At 38.8% G+C, this 25819-nt stretch overlaps 1 long non-coding RNA gene across 1 annotated transcript in view; it reads right to left on the bottom strand.

Annotated features, from left to right (window-relative positions):
• The window catches only part of LOC306897037, a 91377-nt gene extending 67746 nt beyond the window's left edge, over positions 1-23631 (bottom strand). The window contains exon 1 of the long non-coding RNA XR_013786974.1: positions 23609-23631. This is a non-coding gene — a long non-coding RNA (uncharacterized lncRNA). The remainder of the gene's footprint in view (positions 1-23608) is intronic.
• Between the last annotated feature and the right edge of the window lie 2188 nt (positions 23632-25819).

Genomic DNA, 25819 nt, shown 5'->3' with positions numbered 1-25819 from the left:
ATGAAAGGGTTTTTGCAGCGTAACGTGCCCAAGGTGCTCAACATATTCCAAAGCGTCAGCTGAGGTCAATCTAATTGATTTTCACTTCAGGTGTAGAATTATTTACCTGCTTCTTGTATTTCATAGAATGTTTATGATGTAAAGGTGAAATCAAAATGGAAGCTAAGTGCAACTGAAATGTGTCCGAATAAACTGAATGAAAAAGGACAAATACATTTTGTGATTATAATGAATCAGAGGATAATTTTATTAGATAATAATGTAAAATGATTATGCACAGATTAGACTTTAATCTGTTTAAAGTCCAAACATAATTCAAAACTATATTGTACAAAATGTATATTTACTGCTTCTTATGATAAGAAATATCAATTAAAATAACACACTGATAACACCAAATATACAGTTAAAACAATTAAATATATAATGTTTCTTAAAGTTGTTCATCTTCAGGATCTTTATTAAACTTTTACGCCAATGTCTTACATCCCCCACTGTGACCAGCGCCATAACCACCACGTTAGCCACATAAATCTCACTAATTGAATTTGCATGTAGATGCCCAGTTTGATTTACAGCTCCGTTTCGGGGTTGGGCGAACTGGAATGGATTCAGCTCTGGATGCAACATTAACTCTCTACGCTTTAAATCAGCACACTACAGACAGACAGTGGTTGCTGTGTCAGTACGGAAGGGCATGTAAAATACACGGGGCTTTTTGGGTAACCTTGTGAGAAGTAGTTAATGATTCAAGCACTCCAGCTGGAGTTGGAGGAGCTGTGTCTGCACCTGTCAGCTTCTTCTGATGGATACCAGAAGATATGGCTCTGCCTGTGTTTCTCCGTTCTCTCGTTTAGCTTTTCCCACCAGTTCCTGTAATAGCACTGCAGGGAATTCTGATATGGGAGTAATTCTACTTATGTAAAAGCAGTTTTGCTTTAACGATTGTTAAAAAGTAATTAATTAAGCAATTACACTGAATTCCTGTAAAAACAGACATTTTCTGCTAGCTACGGCAGAAATAAACCATAAAATAACAGTATTTAACTGTAAAATTAAATGTTTATTTACTAAATAAACTGTAAAAAACCTGTACTTATCAAAAAGTAATATTTCTATAGGTGGAAAATCTGAAAAAATAAATTTTTTTTACAGTGTAACATGGAAGTTTGATGTTTAAATATTGTAGACAATACAATGGGCAGGCTGTGTTAATCGGTCTGTTTAGTTGCTAATAAAATATTTGTACCGGAAGTTACAAAATCATGCATGAGCAGTAACGTTTGTTATTGCTTTGAAACCGTCTCCGTGAATAAATATCAACCCTTGGGGATTAGTGACTGTAGTTATGGAAACACCCAAAATTCATATAGGCGAAAAGACACCTTTACCACCAACATCAAATCATTTAAATACACATTAACCCAGAGCACATTGCAGGACCGCATTTCCTGAACAACAAGATCTGATTATCACGCTCTAGTCTCTCCAACAGGTTTTACAAACATAACGTTTGGGTTAAAAGCCTCTCCTTTAAATCTCGCCATGAACGCTTTAAATCTCTTCAGGTTCTTTTATGTTCCATTCCCCACCCCGCCGTTCATCTCCTCATCCTCTCCTCTGCCTGCAAAGACGATAAAAGAAAAAGAAAAACAAAAAGTTTGGGGCGAGGGAGAAATGAAAAGAGAGGGGGAAGCACCTGAAATGCTCACTGTTTTATTTATGAAGGCCCTGCCTGCCACGAAAGAGACAAATTACCTTTTAACAATGTGAAATAGAATTTTGTTTACAAGGCTGCGCTTCCCCTTGCTTTTTAAATGAGATTTCTCAACACTCCCATTTATATCCCCGGGCATTATCATATCAATCTCTCAAAGCCAATCGCTCTTAAAGCAAAGAGCAGAAAAGAAAAGGAGGTATCTCTTCTCATAAAAGCGGCCATTAGGAATATTTTCTTAAGCTACACCTCTAATTCATTCCGATCAGGGCTTTTGTGGCTACAGGTTATTTAAAGAGCACTTACGGTAGACCGGGGGAGTCTGACCCGTGGTAAGAGGCCATGCTTCTGGATATCTCCGGCGCTGTGTGGCCATCTGGAGAAGAACAGAAGGTTAAAAGTATGCAAAGCCTGTAGTGCTGCAAAACAGAAAAAGCAGGATAGAGAAAAAAGAGAAGATGAGGAGAGAAGCACATTTTAAAAGTGTGTTATGGCTCTTGTTGTGAAATGGTGTTCTTCCCATATTGCACACGTCCTATAAATCAACACTTTTATTTTGGTTTGTTTATTTAAAGTTTGACAAGACAGGATATTGCTGAAATGAGTGAAACATATACATGCTCCAAAACTAACATTTACTAATATAAAAGCAATAATAAAATGTAAACTAAAAATATATAAATATAAATACAAAGATACACAGCATAAACATTCGTTTTTTTCTTTTTGTGCGGCATAAAGTCTGAGGCGCACCTTCGAAATCATGTACATAATATGAGCGTCCCAAGACAAGTCAGAGAATATTTGAACGACAAGCAATTTAAAGGTAGAAACTCTACTAATTGCGTGTCCTGAGACAACAGTGAGTCCAGGTAGGGATCCATTTATAACTCAGCGATTGTCAGATCATCAGCGTATTTCACAGGAATTACCTGTTTAAACAGATGACAAAATGTAGAGGGCATCATTTACATTTAGTCATTTAGCAGACGCTTTTATCCAAAGCGACTTACAGATGAGGAAACATTGGAAGCAATTATAACAACATAGGCAACAAAATACATAAGTGCATCAAACTAGTCCATTAAAGCCTAGCACAGTATACAAAGCTAAGAATAGTGAGGTTAGTAAGTGTTTTTATTTATTTACATTTTTTTAAAGAAGGAAAGGGAAGAGAATTAGGAAAAATCAATCAGCGACGTGTTGACGGAAGAGATGCGTTTTTAGGCGTTTTTTAAAGATGGCAACCGAGTCTGCTGATCTTGTAGCAGCTGGTAGATCATTCCACCAATGTGGAACAAATCCAGAGAAGGTACGGGAGAGTGACTTTTTTCCTTTTTGGGATGGTACCACTAGTCGTTGTTCTTTTGCAGACCGCAGTGATCTGGCAGGTACATAGATCTGAATTAGCGAGTGGAGATACGATGGTGCAGACCCGGTGTTGGTCTTGTAGGCCAGGAGCATAGCTTTGAACTTTATGCGGGCGGCAACAGGGAGCCAGTGTAACCTGATGAAGAGCGGAGTTACATGCGCTCTCTTTGGTTCATTGAAGACCACTCTTGCCGCCGCATTCTGGATCATCTGGAGAGGTTTGATTGTGCAAGCAGGAAGTCCAGCCAGAAGCGCATTGCAATAATCCTGTTTGGACAGGACAAGAGCCTGGACTAGGACCTGCGTAGAGTGCTCCGATAGGAAAGGTCTAATTTTCCTAATGTTGTAGAGGATGAATCTACAGGACCGGGTGGTGCTGGCAACATGACTTGTGAGGTTAAGCCGATCATCGATTACCACTCCCAGGTTTCTGGCTGTGCTGGACGGTGTAATCGTTGATGAGCCTAGTTGAATAGCAAGGTTGTGGTGAATCTTTGGGTTGGCTGGGATCACAAGTAGTTCTGTTTTTGCAAGGTTTAGCTACAGGTGATGATCCTTCATCCAAAGCGAGATGTCACACAGGCATGCTGCGATGCGAGCAGCGACCGTCCGGTTGAAATGACAAGTAGAGTTGTGTGTCGGGGGGGACATCAAAGTCCCCCCTGAGGAACACCAGCTGAAACTGGAAAGGAATTGGACACACAGGTGCCCCACTTCACCTATTGCTCTCTGTTATCCAAGTAACTCACGATAAGCCATAGAGTTGCCATCTGATGTGGAAGTCAGCTAAGGAATGTAGCAGTTGACAATGATCTATAGTCAAAACCGGGAGAATTATTTTTGCTTCCCCGACAATTTATTTTGATATACTTTCTACTTAGCTTAAATTTTATATTAGGTGTTGCTTTATTAACAGCTAGGGTGGCAGACAGTGTCCCTCTTTTTACATTGGATTTAAAACAGGAATTGTGCACCTGTTTGTCCTTTGTACAATATCTGCTGTGTGATGGTCAACTCTTGGGCTGGTCCATGTATATTTTCCCTTTTGACTAAATATTCTGTTTAATCTTGGCTGTTTAAGGCAAGTATACAAGTGGAGTCAATGCCTGTGCAGATTAGATGACACCGGTGAGAACCATTTCCAGATTCATGATGCTTGTATTGTCATAAATGATGCGAGGCACAGTCATGTCACACTCACTTAAAGTCCCTGTCAGGGGACACTTGAATCCTACACCCAGAACTGTTCGCTAGAGAGCAGTTTGCTAGAGTTTTGGAATGTGAACACTTTAAATCAATTCAGACATCAGACTCTCTCTGATGTCCAAAGCACATGTTGCTTGTAATGTATGTTGTGAAGGCAAAGGACTCAGGTTAATGTACTTACGTACTTCAGCGTACAGTATTTCTATTTGGCCAATGCATCAAGCCCAGTCATCCTCAATTGGTGGACCCCGGCCGGATCCGGACCTTTGCTTTGTTTCATCCGGACCACGAGACATAGTCTAATAAACAATTTAAAACATTTGAAAATTTCGACGGTTTAAATTTGGTTGTACAAAAGCAAAAGAGAGGAGCGACAACAGGGAAGGCCGAGAAAGGACCAGGCCTGGACTTTATGTATTGTGCTTGTGTGGCCGGCAGTCGACCGTGAGGGAGCTGCTGACATTTTACTTTTGTTTTGTTTGTTTGTGTGTTTATTATATTAAAAGTTGTTTATGTTCGCCGGTTCCCGCCTCATTCCTTCCTTTTACTGAACCTTGCTACAAACAGTAAAAATACTTTTGCTGGGTTTTCACAAGCAGGGTCACATATATCCAAGTGGGCTCAATTGACTGAATATATATATATATATTTTAAACATATTGTCCGGACCTCTGTTTGGAAGAAATAATTAAGACCGGATCTCTTTGAACGTTAATTGAATAACGCTAGCCCAACATTTCCTGTTTTGTTTTTAAACAATAAACAAATATTTGTACAAAATACAACCAACAGATTTAGAACAAACATCTTTAAGACTTACTTATATATATACTAAATAATAATAAGTAACAGGAAGTTCTTCTGGCCCAGTGTTAACGTCTTGGAAAATAATCTATATTTTTTTAAATGTTATTTGTTCAATTCATCCAAACTCTACTAATTTTTTCATTTACAGCTTCCATCATGCATGCGTTATCATAAGATGTGTTTTTGAAAACTGACTAACTAGGCTTAATCAAATACAACTTGCTGATTTAATGCAGACCAACTCAGATATCCATCGTGGCCGCAGAAAAGCTTTTTAAACACTGTTTAGTGTAAACTACTTTTTATGCACTCTGTTGAAAATCAGTTTTACAATTAGACAGGCTTGATGTGGACCAAGGCATTTCTAGTCTGAAAAAGAACTTTTGCATATCAAAGAAGGTAGCAAAGGTAGTTTGAATATCAACCGTACGCTAATTTTAATGTCTGCATTTGCATAACCATCTGAATTAGGCCAGGGATGTAAAAAATGAAAGCTCCCTCCAGTCATAACCTGTCAGACCAGACACTGCTTACAATTTGGTTAACAAATTTGATTTACAACACCAGAGGCAAAAAAATCTTAAGGACTTCAGGGGGAGTCTGGCACAAAACAACAAACAAAACTTGTTTTAATCTCAATACGGAAACAAATTATGCAAACAAGTACAAAAGGGAAAGTGCATTTACTAACACCTTGAACAACTTGCTAAAGGTGACAATAATTGTTCATATCTGAAGAAGAATTCTTACCAAATGCTGTGTGCCTATGAGTGTGCCAATTGGATATGCCAATAAAAAATATCACATCAAAACCATTATATCTTTATTTTTAACAAATGCATCAAACCAAACCACTTTTTCATTTATTACATTCTCTGCATAATAAAATAAAGTATTTTAAAGTATAGTACATGCAGCAGCCCGAGTTTGTTTCTTGGCAAAAAATTGTTCTTTTGCATCTGTTTAATTGATTTACGTTACTGCATGGTCTCTAACTGACAGAGGTGATTTTCAGACACGGTGCTTTAGTTCGAACTCTCAGCCTGTTCTTCTTCTAATGAATTCATTCATTTGCAAACAGTTGAACTAGCCTGTAATTGATATTTTTAAGTACCATCTGGAAGGTGCAAAAAGCACCAATTGTTTTCAGCTCTAAACGACTCAAAACAGGAGAGAAAAATATTCCCGGTGTGAGGGGCTTCTTTTTTTACGTGTTTTGTAAATATGTAAATATCTGCAAATTAAGGCTGTTTAAATGGCGCTCCTGCTTTCATTAAAAGTTATAAACTGGTAACATTTCCACACCTCATCACCCTTGAAAAGATGAACACTCCCCTGGATAAAATTTTTCTGTCTCATTTTGACTGCAATTACGGCATTTTTTCTGATATATCTCATTGTCTAACAGGGCCGTTCATTTTCCCCACGAAACTTATTGTGACATTGCAACCTACTGCTTATTGCTATGAAGATGTTTATGATTTGCAGAATCCTGCCTATGTATTAACTTGTGCATAATGCTGTCAGGAAACAAAGCTAATGCTAACTAGGACAATATATCTTTAAAGAGATTTACTCAAAAGAAAACATTCTGTCACAATTTACCAGACCTTAAAGGGATAGATAAACTTGTTGTTATGTTTCTTTGTTTGGTTGAAAAATATGGAAGAATGTTAGCAACTGATATTTGTGGTGCACCATTGACCTTCATAGTAGGGTGAATTATTGTATATTTTTCGTTCTGTTGAACATAAAAGAAGATATTTTGAAGAATTTAGGAAAACACAAAAGTTCCGAGCACCTTTGACATAACCGCGATTAATGGGAGTCTTCCAAATATTTTAAAAGAACAAATACATTTAGACAGGTATGGAACCATTTGAGGTGGAGTAACTAATGACAGAATTTTCATTTTTGGGTGAACAATCCGTTTAAGTGGTCCCAAACCTGTATAAATATTGTTTTTTTGCTTAACACAGAGAACACAGAGAAAGAAAAATGCAAGGATGTCGGTAACCAAACAGTTCTGGGGCACTGTTGACTACTATAGTAGAGACGAAACTACTATAGGAGTCATTGGTGCCATAGAACTGTTTAGCTTCAAAATATATCCTTTTTTGTTCAACAGAAGAAAGGATTTTAAACAGGTTTTGAACAAATTAAGGGTAAATGATGGCATCATATTTATTTTTGGGATTTCTCCTTTGAGGAAAATCGCACAATTGCAGTAAACAGTCTATTTAGCAAAACACACCACAGTGCTTTTATAATGAATATCAGCAGTTTTAAAGATTAAGATCATCTTGTCATTGCCATGTGATTGTGTAATTTTATCTAAAAGGTCCTTTGGTGCATTTAATGTATTTACTCACCCTTAAAGTGATACTTCAGGCATGAAACAACATTTCCACATGTTTTACTCCCCCTTAAGGCATCCTAACTGAATATGACTTTCTTCTTGAAGAATAATGTAGTCGTAGTCATAATACCACATATCATTTTACTTCCAAACGGAAGAATGGGATTGAATGGGTGTCAGGTTCTTTAAGTTCCAAATAGTGCATCCATAGATCAAAGAACTGGTCGACACGGCTATGTGGTCTTAACTAAGGTCTTCTGAAGCAAATCGATGCATTTAAGAGAAATATCCATACTGACAGTGCTTTTAATGTTGATCTGTAGCTTCGGTTATCTCTCTCCTGGCTGTGACCCTGAGGATTGTTTTTCCTGGAAAATTATGCAGGCATTTCGTAAATTCTGGTGATGAACGCTGCATTTTTCATTTTGTTCCAAAAAGATGCCGTCTCCCCTGCGCGGGAAAACAAGCCTCAGGCGCAGGAGAGGTATTTTGTGCTGTAAATTAAAACTACATGTTTATTTTAAACTGGTAGGACAATCTGAGAGGGTATCTTGCGTTTTAAAATTCAAATCAATTTAAAATAATTTGACAGAACACAGGCATTTTCGTAACTGAGGGCACGTAACTCCACTGGCCTCCCTGCGTTGTCTTTGGTCAATTTTAACCAACGTTTCATTTCGACCTTGCGACCCCCCGGGGGATCCCGACCCCTACTTTGGAAACCCCTGGTTTAGACCACAGAGCTAAGACGAGCAGTTATTTTATTGATGGGTATACTTTTTGGAACTTGGTTGCCCATTCACTCCTTTTCTACCGCTTGGACGTAAAATGACACGTAGTAGTGTAACTCCGACTGCCTTATTCTTCAAGAAGAAAGTCATATTCAGTTAGGATGCCTTGAGGGGGAGTAAAACATGGAGAAAAGTTTATTGCCAGAAGTATCCCTCTAAAGGGATAGTTCTCCCACAAATGAAACTCTGTCCTAAATTACTCAACCTCAAGTTATCCCAAGTCTGTTTAAATTTCTTTGACAAACTTTAACAACCAGCGATAAGTCATACTTGGCAATATACAATAACTGCAAGTTACTAGTTTCCACAAAAAATCTAATTGCATGTATACATTTATTGCTAATGAAATTCTCTACCTGTTGAGCTACAAGAACACATTTGATGAAATCTTCCAACGGAGTTCATCTTTACATTTTTTGTTATTAGCTATTGCACAGTATTGTATGTACTGATATGCAAATATCCTCCTCATCCTAATGTGTCTAATTTGCACAGATAAAAAAAGCATTTGCGGAAACTGACTGCCCCCCGGGACAAGACTTATTTCAAAAACATTTATTTAATTGCCACTTTAACTAATCTGATTTACCACACCAGTCAGACTTGCATGAAAATCTTTATCTGGCGCACAGCTTTACACATTCAACCCCTTTCGTCTTTGCACAAAGTAACATTTAAAATATAAACAGATTATTTAAAGTATCTTCCACTGATATGGTGCGGCTCATATCCCATACCCCCCTATTCTGTGAGTGACTTGAATTAAAGGGGTGATTTTGATACAGCTCATATTAAACCACCGACCTTTGCTGCCAGCTTGTTCATTTTCTAATTTACTCTAGAGTCGTAAAAAAGGCTTATCACATAAAATTGCTCAGAAAATGTGTAACAGACATGCCCATAATGAATATTTGTTAGGCTAAATAAAACATTCACTCCTGTGCACATGACACATTTTTGGCTACATCTATAGGGTCAGGGTTTGGCTGGTTAGAATGGCCAAGTTAGACCCTGCAGGGTTAATTATATCACTACACAATCTGGTTCTAATTCCCCGTTGACAGAATTTCAAAATTAGGAATGTATCCTGAGAAAATGACATTTTGGACGCATATTTTTCAGCATTGAAACGCCCCTTCATCATGGTGACATCAGCAGACACTTTAAGTCATTTTTAATTCGTGGCTGCACTTACAACCAGGCGTAGCTTATTTCATGTCGGAAACAGATCTAAAGTTAAGATGGACTGCTCCTGTGAGGTACTGTAGAGGTTTTAAAAGACAATCTTTAAAATGTGGACCGCTTATCTCAAGCAAATATATAACGAACATTAAACACCACTAGACTGAGTTCAATTAGATTCATGTAATCATGAACACAATGTATGGTCTTCAATAGAAACGCGAGACAGTAAGAACTGGATTTGCAAGGATTCTTTTTACCTTAGTATTTTACCGATGTGTTGTCAAAAATCTGTTGCAACATCTCACATCATGTGGACATATCATCTAATGCTGGATGTAAACTAGGTGTTTTTTCCACTTATCGTCTTAAAAACAAAACGTAGAGAAAATGTTTAAAAATGTAAAAAGGTAGCGTTTGGATGTGATCTTTATTTTTATTAGATTAATGGCCAGCTGACAATAGCCTAGCTTTATACAGTATGTGCACGTTGTCCGTGTAACGCTATGCAGTTCGCTTTAAAATTCTAAAAATATCGTTTACTACATCTTTAAAAAGCACACAATTGACATAATGTAAAGATATTACATATGTCTGCCAATTTGGTAGGTAGACATCGCCCAGCCCTACTTGTGGATAAGGTTGTGCAATATAACCACCAGTTAACACATATGATCAAAGGAGAAACACTTTATTAATTGCCCTCACAGGTGCATAGATGAAAGTACTCTCTTGATCTTCTCTTAGAAAAAATGTGGGGTTTCTGCTCATTATGTACTGATTTGCTGCGGGTGTGTTGAATATTTGAAGGGTCAATACTAAATTACCCCCCTTCCTCGTGTAAGAGCACAACTATTAATCCAGTAGATGATTCATCAAACTTTAAAGTGTGTGTTCGGGATCAGGTGAGGTTATTGATTGTAAGGAAATAATTCTTATCATTCTCTTTTTCTTATCATCATTTTCTTATAACCCCTGCACTTTAAAAACGACCAAATACTGTGCTGTCAAAGCATTTTTTTAATGGTTAGATATGCGCAAGGCCCAGTGACAAACATAAAGGGTGACTTATAAAAATGATTCATGGCAAAAAATAAAGATCACAAATCAGCACATACAAGGTTTCAGCAGCGATATGAAGAAACTCTCAAAAGCATTCTGAAACGGTGTCAGTTATACTCATAATGCAACTGGGACATGTCTTGTACTGTGGGGCGCTCAGATGTTTGCTCTTCGTTATCAGCTGATTATATTTGTTGGCTTCGTATTCCTTAATGGTCAAATAAAATAAATAAAAAAGTGATCTGCGAAGACAGATGGAAATTACATTGGCCACCATTATAATTCTACATCATTCGACTGCCTGCTGTGTTAAATCGATATTGGCACTCACTCGTGTGGGCAGCCATGCAGACGTAGATCCTGTGGGAAGAAGATCAAACCTGTGACATTTCCCATGTTCTCAAGGTCACCGGTCTTGATTCTCTCTCATTGAAGCTGGTATAGATAAAGACAGATCACCCTGATATATACTAATAGAGGGACATTAAAGGAGTGCCAGCGCCAAAATGCCTCATCGCACACTTCTCAGCAGAATAAATGACCTTCGCCGTGTCTCGCCTCTGTTAAAACGATCACCTCTTGCTTCTCGAGCAGAACTGACGTCTTATATTCGCACATCGCTTTACAATGTGCCGCTGCTGCTAATAGGACAGAATTTAAAGACACGAGAGGCGTCTGTCATTGTGTCGAGTGAGAATGTAGGTTTGATTAACAAGGGCTCATTTGAAGAGGTCATTTTGACAAGTTAGGTAGTTAGCGACTCTGTCTAAAGTCATTGAGATGGAAATGTCATGAAACGAGCATGAAGCGAATGAATTCATAAAGCATTGCATGAATTTGGGATTGGGATCGGAATTTTTGTACGAATAGTTATATGAACGTTGCATGATCATTTTAAAGAGACTCCGCCCAAAAATTCTGTAATCATTTATTCAACCTCAAGTTGTCCAATCCTCCACACATTTATTTGTTCTGATGAACACAAGGAAAGAAACAATTGCTAAAATGTTAGCAACTGATATTTCTGGGACATCATTGACAACCATAGTACGAAAAAGTAGTGTATTATTATTATTTTTTGTTCTGCTGAGCACAAAATGAGATATTTTATGGGAAAAAGGAAAGCGACCAGTTCTAAGGCATTTTTAACTACCATTTAAAATTTTTCATGAGAGTCAATGATGTCCCAGAAATGTGAGTTGCTAAAATTTTTCTAAATATCTTTCTTTGTATTCAACTGAACAGAGACATTAATACAGGTTTAGAACAACTTGGGGTGCGGGTGGAGGGAGTAATTCGTGACAGAATTAAAGTTTTTGGGTGGAGCATCCCAATATCTTCTAGATTAAAATGAGATTCTTCCCAGATTTTTCTTCTGAATCACACAAACAAACACAACATATGACCCCAGTGTCATCCAGTCTTAAAGAGGCAACTCGTATTAGCTGTGAAATTTACTAGAAAAAAGCATATTTTCAACAACAATATTCCTGGGGATATTTGTATGCAATGTCTTTTTCGCAGCATCTCATCAAATTTACCATGAGCAGTATACACGCTGTCTGTCGGCGGCAGGTCAATTCCCACATGTTAGTTGACTTTAACAAACTTGAGATGCACGCTCTGCTATGACTGCTGGGGTGAATATGCAATTAAACCTGCTGGTTAACAAGAACACCTGCGATGAAGGAAAAGATTGGCAGTGCGGCGGAGAGACTGCACATTCTAAATTTCATTAGGGATCAAGAGGACTGCAGAGGGATTGTACAAGCTTTTTTCTGTGGCTCGGCTCTCCGTCAGTTTCTGAAAGACATCTTGCACAAGCAGAAAGTGTAATGAAGTACATTTATATTGATGTTTTGACAAGGCAGAGAGAAGCCGAGCACACATGTAGGGAACAAACATTCAGGCTTACAAAGGCAAATATGTGTCATTCACAATGGGACTGACCTTTGTCTTATTGTTAGCTCAGCTTACTGTATCCGCATAAAACAAAATAAAAACGTTTCTTTATCTTTAGTCACCTTTAAGTAAATGATATGATAATTTCCCATTTTTCCCATTTTCTCAGAGGATTTGATGGAGTTCTAATTGTATTTCTATGGGAACAGAATTGTTGCAATATTCTGAATAAATAAACTATAACCTACAAAGAAATAAAGAGAGTTTCACAAAACAATTTTAAATCCACAAATGGTAAAAAAGTGAACCATACACACTACAGTATATACTGTATATTAGACGTTCCACAAAAATAAATGGAATTCACACCTCAATACAATGAGATTTGGAAATAAAAAATATTTAAAATAAAAAATATTTCTTCACATTTGTGGATTGCTTTCTGCACATTTGCAGATTGCTTTCTGTGAATTTGTGAATCACTGCACGCATTTGTGGATCAGTGCATGCATTTGTGGATGGCTCTGTGTGCATTTGTTGATTTTGAAACATTCCTAATGTCAAGACGTGCGCACAATACACAAGTGGACTCCACTATCTACTCAAGCCAATCGGGTAACTTCCGCTTTTGTTGACCAATAGGGAACGTTCTATCTTCAGCTAATCACCTTTTGCTCTGCACTAAGATTCAGGTAGCAAACATGGCGGCTAGTGGCGGTCGAAAATGCGTGAATACCTAAGAAATGAGAATGGCCTCTTCTTTATACTACTCAGTAATGATTGGTTGTGTTTACAGCATTGTCCAAATGTTAGTAACAAACGACTGAAGCATTTATGACTTGATAAAAGTGTACACCCCAGTCCCTGCAGATCTCGGTGACTAAAAACTATAAAAAAGACAAAATCAACGCAAGAAACATTCCTTCACCGTGACAGCTCTACGTTCACGACAACATTACAGTACATTACCCGTCACATGTCTTTAGGATGTGTGTGAACGCACGCACAGGTTCCAGAAAATCATTTGCAGTTCGAACCAAAATCAACCGATCCCGTCATCCCGGGACACATCTTCCGCATATTTTCAGGGATCTCCTGAAATGCCCTGTAACATCCAGTGCTTTTTGTCTATTTAGATTTACATATTTGGCAGACGCTTTTATCCAAAGCGACTTACAAGTAGTTTTTTTACAGTGGCACATTACTGCAGAGCAATCAGGAGTAAGGTGCCTTGTTCAAGGGCACTTCAGTCATGACCGGCTGGCACTGAGATTCGAACCGGCAAGCTCCTTCTGATCACAAGCTCCAACGCTCTAACCACTGGTTTTTATTTGCCAATAAATAAATAAATAGTATTTTAAAGCTGTCGTGTGTAAATGCCATTCAAATAAATTTGTAAATATTTTTTATTTCCAAATCTCATTGTATTTATTTGTGAATTCAATTTATTTTTGTGGAATGTCTAATATATATTTATGGTTAGCTTTTTTGCATATGTGGATTTAAAACATATTTGTGAAACTCTATATTTATTTGTGGATTATAGTTTTTGGGTCAATTGATTGGATTGGAAAGTCCATATTAAAACTGTTGCAGACTTTTTAGACGAATCTGAGCTCAGTGTCTGACATTGTTAAGATTTCTTCTGAGACTATTAAAAACATTTGTGAGATCTCAGTTTTTCTCAGGAAAAATATCTATGCAGGATACTTAAACAATTTGCTCTATTTAATCAAATTGGTGTAGAGAAATTGATTCTGTCATTTTTCTTATGAGTCTCCATTCTCTTCTTATGTAGACTCTATAAAAGTGGCCTTATACACTTAAATTATATTAAACTGACTTCAAAAATCCAACTGCTATTCACATAATATAGAGATGCTGTTAAATTTGTTTACATTCCTTTTTTATTATGGAAAATTTTACTTCTTTTAAAGATTCTTAGATTTTAGATGTATGCATTTGGCAGATTCTGTTATTCATTATGACATAATATTAGCTTTTTTATGTTAATTTGATTACTATGAATCAGCTAACATGTAAATGACATGCATCTCACCTGTGCCCAACTTCATCTGCATAATTAACACGTTGCACTTGCAGGGCAAATACCTTCTCTCCGCTGCATTGAGAAGCTGTCACTAGATGGAGACCTTAATCTAAAGATGTGGAAGGAGAGGAGAAATGGGGTGACTGATGCATAAACATTGTCACAAAGCAAAGTCCTTTTAGCGCTGAGCTGCTCTGCTGGGAGCAGGAAGACAATCCCCCACTTGCATCTTCTGTCTCCCTCATACACACCAAAGCTGTACAATCGATATGGCCTGCAGTTATTTGTTTTTATACGCCATTGTCCTTTGGGGATATCTATGGCAGATAGAAAATGCAACCCCATTATTGCAGGTCTGTGTCCTTATCACTGAACCTTGTGTTGTATGAAGTTTACACATGAGTTCTCATTAGAACTGCTGGGTTAGTTGCCTGGCAACAGTGAAAAGAATCTATCCTCTGTTCTCCCTCTTGATATGCAACTTTTTTTGTGGATGATCAAAGTATATGTGCAAAAGCTAAACTGCTTCGAATTTACTAAATGTAGGGAGTTATGCCAAAGTTAATGGTCGATTTGCACACATTGTTTCTCCCAAATCAAGCTTTTTATTTCCATCCTGTTATACAATTCCCTTTCTGTCGGTCTCTCGCCATTGTGTCCTCCACTCGACGAAGTATAGGCATTCCATCCATCATAACGCACTGCTTGGTGCCAGGCTGAGCAGAGCAGCCTGCCTCCTTAGGCCGGGTACTACCTGAGCACTTAGTGTATAGCTCTAACTGGACCTAGAGCTCCACACGTAGTAACCCCCCACAGGGCGGTTCCGTCTGATGTATCCTCATGAGCCAGCTCCCATGTTGGCAGCCCATGGCCTCCACCTCTCGTGGTAAAACCGAACATTGTTCCCATTAGTTCTCTCCTGCATGCAAGACCATGTAGGTACCTCCACTAAAACACCTCCCTGAGGTAGGAAGTGGTCTCCTCAGGTGAGGGGGTAGCGCTTCCCAGTGCTCCTTACAGTGTTGGGCTGCCTACTTAGCAAGGCCACCGCCTGTACGGCTGGTAGTAAGAACCTCTCGTCGTGGTCACAAGAATTGATGTCTTACTACACCACTGGATGGTTACGATCGGCAAAGGCCGCTCATTCGTGACTCGCCTGTGCCGGTCAGTGTCGTTCCGCTGGAAACTGTGACGCGGCGCAGCACGTTGTATCCATCATGCCACGAGCACTGCACCGGCCCACTGCAGCGAATGAGGGTGCCTCTCAAGTTCCTCAGCCCAAAAAGGTAAATGAATGGGAACTGGCGTGCCGTCCCATTCGCCAAGTTTATTGGCCTTTTCAAAGTATAATCGGAGATGATAGGTTCTCAAGTCAAACCCCATTCTGTCAGTCTCGTTTTGTGGAAACTTTGTGAGAAAGACTATGTGTGATATTATGATATATCCTAAGCTAACATATCATCTTTTCTATGTTTTTCGGTGGCTTATTTGCTCATGAAGGGTGAAAATTAGGTTACGGAAATACTAATGTGGCTTACAGTTAACCTGGGTTTGCTATGTGACAGAACCTTCAGCCCGCTGGAGAAGCTGTGTTTTAGTAAAGGTCCTTAATAAGGCCTGACAGGCAGGCATCTCGCTGGAATAGGCTACCGATGCATGCCGCCTGGTAAGGTGATGGACGGTCACTGAGCAGTAGTCGCTTATGTTTGCACCAGAATTTAACACATCTAACTGAGCAATAACGCCTCTGCACTTCACTGCCTCCGGATGGAACCTTAGCAATGTGAGATTTACCTCACAGACAAAACCCATATGTAGTGTAATGTGAACTTGTTTCTCAGCAAATGCTTTGATGTTTTTTTTTACGAAGGCGGCGTGATGTATCATGCTTTCCAGACACAACAAATCCCCATACGCTTTCGATTTTGACCTGTGATGAATGAGTCATGGGAGTTTGCAGAACTTTTATTAGATGTGGAGATGTTGAAGGGATAAATCTTTCTCTAAGCACTTTGTTGTAGACATTCGTCAAACCTTTGGTTAGTCTTGGTACACAGAGTCTCTCTCTTTCTTCACCCACACACACACACACTTTTCTCTCACTCAGGCTTTTGATTTCCTACATTTCTCTGATTATAGAGGAGAGGAACATCAATTATTGAAGCTTAGTTTTCTATGAGTCACCGTGTTGCTGAATTAGCCAACTTGCTGATTTTCTCGCAGGCTGACTAGAGTCTGATATCTATCCAATATATTAATCCATCCCTCTGACAATGCTTATTAAAGGGTCCATCCACCCAAAAAGAACAATTCCGTAATCCTTCTTTCTCTATTGTGATGTATATACAAGTAACACAGCATCTGAAACTTATTTTATTTATTGTTTTTAGATTTTGTGTTCATTTTAGTTACATTTCAGCCATTTTTTGGTTAACTTCAAGTTTTTCCCAATAATGAATAAAACTCTGCAATATTCCATTAAAAATAAGAATAGTCATTTTGATTCTATTGTAACTTTAAGCAAGTATATAGTAGAACAGTTTTCAAAACTGTCTCCTTACCCTACCCCATTTGCAATAGTGAGCTTCTAATAAAGATTTATCATATGAATTGACGTATATATAAAGTAAGCTGCTGTTTCATCTTCTTACAGAGATGGCACTATGGAGGCATTGCAGGATCATGGATAGTTTTGATTTCTACGACACAGCACAATCTACCATTCTGTGCATGAACCTTGACGGTCACTTGTTATGCTTAATAATTTACCTGCAATTCATAAAGAATGACAGTTCATTAGTCATTATCTTTTAATTGCTGCCGTAAAAAGATCTTCAGCGCCATCACTGGCTATTTGAAAGGAGGCCTGGATTATACTGCCATGATATTAAGAAAACAGCCATAGACACTTGCTTGGTAATTTCACTAACAAGTTTTATCTCCTTTTGATTAGATTCTATTTTTGTTTCTCCAAACTGCTGCCTTCGGGCATGTTTTCTTGTTCTGTTTTGTAAGTGGTTTGTGTGTGACAAACATTAAAGCTGTCAGAATATTTTACAAGTCAGCAGGTTTGTTTGTAGAAAGTTTCAATGCGTACTGTTAAAAGAGCATTAGTAACTGCGACAAAACCATTGAAGCATTAGTTATTAATGTAACAATAAACTAGTAAGTAATTGTCCTGTTTTTCTGTTTTGTGGACCTTAAGGTTTGTTTAAAGACACTGATGATGATAAGTGACGATAGCATTTGATCAAAGGACTGAACAGAACAAACTGCACTCAACAGAAAACGTTCACAAAAAAACTACACAGTTGCAGGAAAAGTATGTGAAGCCTTTTATGATCTTCAGCTACATCATAAAAACGGTCAACAGTTTACACACAACTGACTGTATAATACACAGACAGTCATTCATTTCAGTGTCTTTATTTAACACACAGTGAATAACTTTCAAAGTGCATTGTATTCTAAGGATGTCTGGTGGGAATCAGTCTCTTGAGGTCATGCCCAAACATCTCAGTTGTTTTAAGCTCAGGACTCTGAATGGGCTTTTTCAGAAGGCCAATGTTTGTCTGTCAAAGCTATTCTGTTGTTGAGCTGACCCGGAAGTACGTAAGTGCCACGCTGGTTCCCTCGACTGAAAGCCTATGCATTTTTTCCATAGTCTTTTGGAAGATTTCAAAAAATAAGCTCTGTGATTAACAAAGGTAAGGTTTATGATGTTTACATGTTTTGTCTATCAAGATAATCTTTACAAATGTACACCACATTTGTTACTTTTGAAGCTGAAATACAATCGGCAGAAGTAGAAAGCTAACACGATGCTATGAACAGACTACACTTTTTGTCGTTCGATATCAACATTACCGCCTCCGAAAAGTCTTTCAAACTTTATTAAAAATGTGTTCCCTGGTAAGTAATTACCCTGTGAATGAATCTGCATCTACGTTTTAAGACATTTGTGCCACGTTGCATTATATGTGAGCTTTATATGCACAATGATGTCTTACATCCCCACCAAAGGTAGTCACTTTAAGGAACTTGTTAGCACCCACTGTTTTTAAGACACAATAACGCTTAAAAAGTGGCATATCATTGGTGTGTTTTGTGTCATAGAATAAAACGTGAAAATATTTTTTCAAGGTTTTGTTTACCACAGACCTTATTTTGGGCGATTTACCAAAAACCCATTCAAAAAACCCATAGACGTAGGAGTTTTAGAATCGGAAGTCCTAAAATGCTAATTCGCTTCCGGGTTTTGCATGTAAATATACGTCATCTCTGAGCCTTCCTATTGGAACATCACATTTTGGTTAACTTCATACGGTCATAGAGACTTACATTCTCCTTATTATTAGTAATATTTTTATGATGTTAAAACATTTAAGGGGTTTAGGTCCTGAGGCTGAACAACTGACTTTGGTTAACTTTTGGAGGTGTTGGGGATGTAATGAATTGCAATAAATTCAGTTACATAAAGTAATATGCAAAAAGGAAATTATACAAGAAAATCAACATTTTAGGACTGTATAAGATGTCAGTGAAATCAGTTTCTGCATCTCCTTTTCTCGGCCTGCTCAGTTCCCCTTACAGAAGGTTCACTTAAGGTCTCTGTGATGCTGAATGTTCTATCAGGCTGCAAATTCGCGACCAGGGTGGACAGTCCAGGGCATCCCACAATTGCTGTTTTATCTTCCGCTCAAGTGTCAGGATCGGAGCTGGCCAGATGATGTGGTGGCAACAGAGTCCAGAAAAGTGTAATATATGTTTTTATAGTCAGTAACACCCTGCATGAGCGTAGGACATGGCAGCGGCAGGCTGACGGAGGCTGTCTTTGGGTTACATGCAGACGCTGAGATGCGTTCTAGGCAGAGCTCTGGAAGTTCTGTAGCATTCTTCAAGAAACACCTAAGGTCTGAGGGCTCTCTGTTGTAGTCTAGATCATAATAGTTTAGACATTCGAATAATAAGATGAAAATGTGTTTTTTATGAGTAATTAAATAAAAAGATGTTTAAATCATGTTATTAATGAATGTCATTTGTTTTCTTACGTTATGTGCTTTGGACGCACTGTATGTGTTCCAGCCTGCTGCTTGTGAACAGACCTCAGAGTTGTCAGGTGTGAGACTGTGACCTCTGTCTGTTTTTGCTCCATCTAGCTGATTATCCCTCAGTGTCTTAGCAGGTAATATTCTTCCTCTAAGGCTGGATTCCATAGTGGCCTAAGGTTATTTATAAAATGTCAGCACTATGAGTGTGAGTACTTGTTCAATAGGTACATTGCATTAGCAGCACAAAGGTCATGGGATTGAGGGAACACACATACTGATTCTTTGTATACCTTGAATGCGCTGTTATTCACATTGAATAAAAGCATCTGCCAACAGAAAACAGTAAATCTAGTACTGACAAATCTTTTCGAACTTGTACCTTTAAAAATGTCTCTCTAGTTCATAAAACAAACCCTAATGATTAATTTACCTTCTCCATTGCGCTGACCATGCAGTAAATTTGATGAAACATCAAAAGACAGGGATTTCAGGAGCAGGTTCTCCCAGTTCTCTCTGCTCTTTTTGGCTTTCAAAGTGTTCAAAAAGATCCAGAAATGTGTTATAAAACACAAATTGACCAATTTGCTGCTATTATGGACTATTCATATGCTCTTAGCTACTGTATCCAAAACAGGATGTTGATATCAGTTTAAATGCAAACAAGCATCCAGTGTCCATTAATGTCAGCAGATAGATAGGTAAACAGACAGACATACAGACAAATACATTTACCTGTATACTCCAATGAAATGAAATGTGAAATATACAAAATAAGTACCTGTTTTCGAATCAGAAAATCTTGGTAAATTAAAGTGATAGTTCACCCAAAAATGAAAGTACTGTAATCATTTCTTTATCAAAACTGTGTAAAATGATTTGTTCTGTTCAACACAAAATAAGATATTTTGAAGAATGTGCAGTTCTAGGGCACCAGAATATATAGAAGTCAATAGTGCTCCAAAACTGTTTGGTTTCAAGCATTCTTCCATACAGTATATCTTCCAAAACATAGGTAAGGAACAACCTAAAGGTGAATACATGATGACAGAATTAAAATTTTTGGGTGAACTGTCCTTTTTAAATTTTTTGCCAATGTACATATTTCTATTAACAGAGTAAATGTCCTATGCTATATGTGGCCAATATCTAAAGTGACATAGGATTGTGTTAGATCAGTGACTGCTTGGATGTGGTAAAGAACACAAGAGCAGTGCATTATAGTGAGAGACAAGGCTTGTAAAATGACCCCTCTTAAATCACATCAAACATAAGAGCTGCAGCCGGCAGGTTGGTAATGTGAAGGAAGAGAACCAGTTCATCTGTGTTTTGTTTTTTAATGGTGCTCTCAGATCTCATGTTCACCTTTTTTCATAAAAAAACGCTTTACACGTACAAACATAAACACCATTTAAACGTGGGAAAACTCTTGTATGAGAGTTTAAGATTGTACAATACTATATCCATATCAACAGCCATTAAAGGGATAGTTCACCTAAAAAAAAAGAAAAATTCTGTCATTATTTATGACTTTATATCTTCTGCAAAACACAAAAGAAGATATTCTGAAGAATGTTGGCAACTGACTTGCATAGGTTTTGTGTTTGTACGATAGAAGTGAATGGATACCATCATTGTTCGTTTACCAACATACCAACATCTTCAGAAAAAAAGGTGTGTTCAACAGAATAAAGAAAGTCATACAGGTTTGAAATGACAAGAGTAAAAGATGACAGCATTTAAATTTTTGGGTGAACTATTCCTTTAAAGGCTCTTTTACTTTACATGGAGAGGGATAACCAACATCATGAGATGGCATTCCCAGCCGAAAACATGTCATTTAAAATTCAAAGCCTTACATCGGAAAAATAATTGAATAATGTCCGGCTGTGAATTCAACAGTGTCATTGATGGAAGACAAAATATATCTGGCATTGCATTATAATAGCTACACTACCTGAAGTTCTTTAGAGTCATAAAAAGTCTGTATAAGAGTATCTGCAGATTCAAGAGTTATGGACAAATACTCTTTAGATTTCAATTCGTAATTGCCAAAGCTGAACACCCACCTAGCCTTTGTTATTAAAAGCTGTGCCAAGGGGACCGTTTTAAGTGCTGGTACCAAAAAACAGAAGTGACATTTTAAGTGTATTAGTAAGTATATGATTACATTAGTAAGGCAGCAGTATGTGTTATAATGGATATATTTAATCACCTCCTTAAGTGTTCTGCATAAACACAAAGATACTTACTGCCATAAATTCACATTTTATGATTCAGCTACATGTTTTTACAAAGCCGCTCCACCCACAAACAATGCCAAAGACTTACATACAGTAAACATCTAATGCTCCATAAGAATATAAGTTACATTCCAGTATAACTGAATCTTGGGGCTGTAAAATGCAGTGGACATTGGATTACTGCCTCGGCCGTTTAAGATCTCTGTCAGGCGTAGCAGGCCTTAGAGAGAATCGTTAAACAGACCGCAACCTGCATTATATTAGATCACAGCTCCTTTCCTCAGTCACACCGGTATTGGACGAGAGACGTAGAGGAGAGAGAGAGACTCTGATACTGAAGCACTAACTTTAGAGAAGCAAAATTAGAGAGGGGTTCTATGTCAGGGATGCATAAATTTGGCCGATGTTAGCAGGTCCTCAGGGACCCCCACAGCAATTACTATCAAAAGCGCTGTTTTATGTTGACGCAATCCGCTTCCCCAGAGCCGCCCGCACGCCGCTCCTCATCACCGCCGTAATAAATCAATTTTCATCCTTCTGCCACCAAAGCCCACTTTACCAGTACACACGATCGCACACACACATACACAGAGTCTCACTCTCTCTTAGCTACTCGTTCTCCACATGGACTTCCCTTCTTCTTATACACAAATGTGACAGACTAGCGTCCTGCCCGGCATACCAACTCAACATTACCCACACAGGTTTAGTTAAATATGTAAATGAGTAGATTTAATATCCATTGATTTATATTTTATATTTAAAAGTCCACATTTTTGGAGGATCTATTGACAGAAATGCAATATAATATACACAACTATGTCTTCAGGGCTATATTAAGACCTTACATAATGAAGCGTTATGTTTTTATAACACTCGAATGAGCTATTATACACCACGGGTCCCATTGCATGGAATTCTACAGCAGCTGTAAATGGATAAACTGCTCCACACAGAGTGGTTTGTAAATACCTTCAGCAAAGAAACAAAAACGTGACGACATCTTAGTTCTGTGTGAGCCACCACAGTGCTTCCTAAGGGAGGGGCAAGCAATGGATTGAGCCCTTGGTTGTAATTCGCATCCTCACCACTAGAGCCACATTGCTCCTTTAAGTTTGGGTCACATAACGTTTATGTTGTTGCCAAGACCTCTACTCGAACTGTCAGACATGTACCTGCATTTCTAAGCAGGTCCTATATTAACATTATTAATGATTACTTTACAACTTTAAAGGTTTATCTCAGATCTCATGTTCACCTTTTTTTCATAAAAATATCACCATTTAAACTTAGGAAAACTCTTGTATGAAATGTATGTTTGTATAATACTATTTTCATATCAACAGCCATTAAAGGGATAGTTCAGCCCCAAAACTAAATTCTGTCATTATTTATTTACCCTCTGTATGACTTCTATATCTTCTGCAGAACACTAAAGATGTCATGATTCTGCTGCATCATGTCATGTTTCTCTTGGTTTAGTGGCAGGATCATGACAGAACCTCATGTTAAATGTGGAGAGAGACATTATTGTTCTTATGGCCTTCCATACTCTCTCCGGGTCTCGTCATTGTTCCCATCCTCTTGTTACCTCGTTATTGATTAATGCCTACACCTGTTTCCCTCTTGATTTGCTCCCTTATTTAATGCCCTTGTGTCTTCTGTCTTGTGCTGGTTCATTGTGGTTTGTGTGGTGAGTTCCTGTGTTATGTTAGTTTAGTCATGTGTAGTTTATGTCAAAGAGTTAATTTAAGTTTTGTTTCAGTGTAGTTAGTCTTAGTCCTGTCATGTTATGTATCCATGTTTTGTTCTGTTACCCCCTCGTGGGTCTTTGTTTGATTATTTATTAAATTATTTGTTAACCCCTTACCCGCTGTCTGCACCTGGGTCCTCTCTCTGTGTCTCACCACTCGAGAATCATGACAGAATGAACCAGCCATAATCGGACCCAGCAGACAGAGGGATCGTTGTGGCAGCAGTTGAGACTGCCGGATTCCCCTCCAGGGTTAGAGGTTGCCGGACTCCCTTCCTGGGTCGAGAACGCCGGACTCCCTCCTGAGTCGGGGCCGCCGGACTCCCTACCAGGGTTGAGACTGCCGGATTCCTGCTCAGGGCCGAGACCGCCGGACTGCCTTACAGGGTTGAGACCGCCGGTCTTCCCTCCAGGGTCGAAGCTGCCGGAATCCTGTGGCCACCAAAGATCCCCAGCCGGGCATTCCAGGTCGGTGCAGCCGGGCATTTCCGCCCGGTGGAGCTGGGCACTCCCGCCCGGCGGAACCAGGCATTCCCGCCTGGTTGAGCCGGGCTTTCCTGCTTGGCGGAGCCGGCCATTCCAGCCCGGTGCATGCGGCCATTTCAGCCCGGTGCATTCGGCCATTCCAGCCCGGTGCATGCGGCCATTCCAGCCCAGTGCATCCTGTTCGTGTCTGCCGGCTATCGTGTTCGTGTCTGCCGGCCATCCTGTTCATGTCTGCCGGCTAGTGTTTTCATGTCTGCCGGAGCTACCCAGTCCGTGTCTGCCCATGTTTGGACTTCCCTTTGGACTCTTGTGTGCCCCTTCCCTTGGACTCTTGTGCTTGCCCGTTTTGATTTATTGTATTATCATGTTGTATTGTTGCCATTGTCACAGTCTGTCTTGTCTTGTTTGTGCCTTGAGGAGCATCAGGTTGCTGCTCCTTTAGGAGAGGCTTATGTCATGATTCTGCTGCATCATGTCATGTTTAGTGGCAGGATCATGACAGAACCTCATGTTAAATGTGGAGAGAGACATTATTGTTCTTATGGCCTTCCATACTCTCTCCGGGTCTCGTCATTGTTCCCATCCTCTTGTTACCTCGTTATTGATTAATGCCTACACCTGTTTCCCTCTTGATTTGCTCCCTTATTTAATGCCCTTGTGTCTTCTGTCTTGTGCTGGTTCATTGTGGTTTGTGTGGTGAGTTCCTGTGTTATGTTAGTTTAGTCATGTGTAGTTTATGTCAAAGAGTTAATTTAAGTTTTGTTTCAGTGTAGTTAGTCTTAGTCCTGTCATGTATCCATGTTTTGTTCTGTTACCCCCTCGTGGGTCTTTGTTTGATTATTTATTAAATTATTTGTTAACCCCTTACCCGCTGTCTGCACCTGGGTCCTCTGTGTCTCACCACTCGAGAATCATGACAAAAGAAGATATTCTGAAGAACGTTGGCAACTGACCTCCGTACGATAGTAGTGAATGGATACCACCATTGTTCGGTTACCAATATACCAACATCTTTTTTTCGTGTTCTGAAGATGAAAGAATGTCATACAGGTTTGAAATGACAAGAGTAAAAGATGACAGCATTTAAATATTTGTGTGAACTATTCCTTTAAAGGCTCTTTTTAAAGAGGGATAACCAACATGACATATCCTGACCCGTCTCTCTTTAAGCTTGAGGTTGTTGCTGCCCCAGACATTTAAATGTCAGGTAAGACCTCAGAATATAGTGCCATCATTGGTCTGAGCTTTATTATTGTGGCTAGATCTTCGTGATCCCATGATTCGGTGTGATATTTGAGAAAATGGGCTCTTTGCCTGCAGCGTTCGTGTAAGGGCAGCTACTCCTTAAGAGTCTTTCTGAGAAATATTGAGCCGAAATGTCCCCCTGTCTGCACTTCACCTTGATGAAAATTGAGGAGTTGGGTGGGGGTTTACATGCTTGGAGAAACAAACTCACCGTTCGGTGTTCTGGGAAACGACAAAAGTCTCCGGATGAATATCAATCTCAGAATCTGACATTATTATTGCACTTGTACCGGAACAGCGTGTAATACATTTGGACAGGGAGATATAAATATGTATTTCGTGTTTTAATATATTTATGAGTTGAATTTACACTTTCTGTTTCCACATAGTATCAATTATTAAGCACCCTAAATATAAGAGCTCGGAGGCGGAAAGAAAAGCAAATATAGTACAAGTATAGTAAATTTATATTTTATATTGTCAACTTAAGTTAGAGGAAATGGGAGCCAGCCATACCCGCTGTACCTTTAAATGCCAACTCCTCTCTTCTCCTCTGTTGCAGTTGCTTTCCTTTTCTATTTTCCCTTTTGCTCGTCA

This window comes from Barbatula barbatula, assembly GCF_947034865.1.
Source record: "Barbatula barbatula genome assembly, chromosome: 8".
NCBI classification, from domain to species: Eukaryota; Metazoa; Chordata; class Actinopteri; order Cypriniformes; family Nemacheilidae; genus Barbatula; species Barbatula barbatula.
This window is presented reverse-complemented; position numbering and strand designations above follow the sequence as displayed.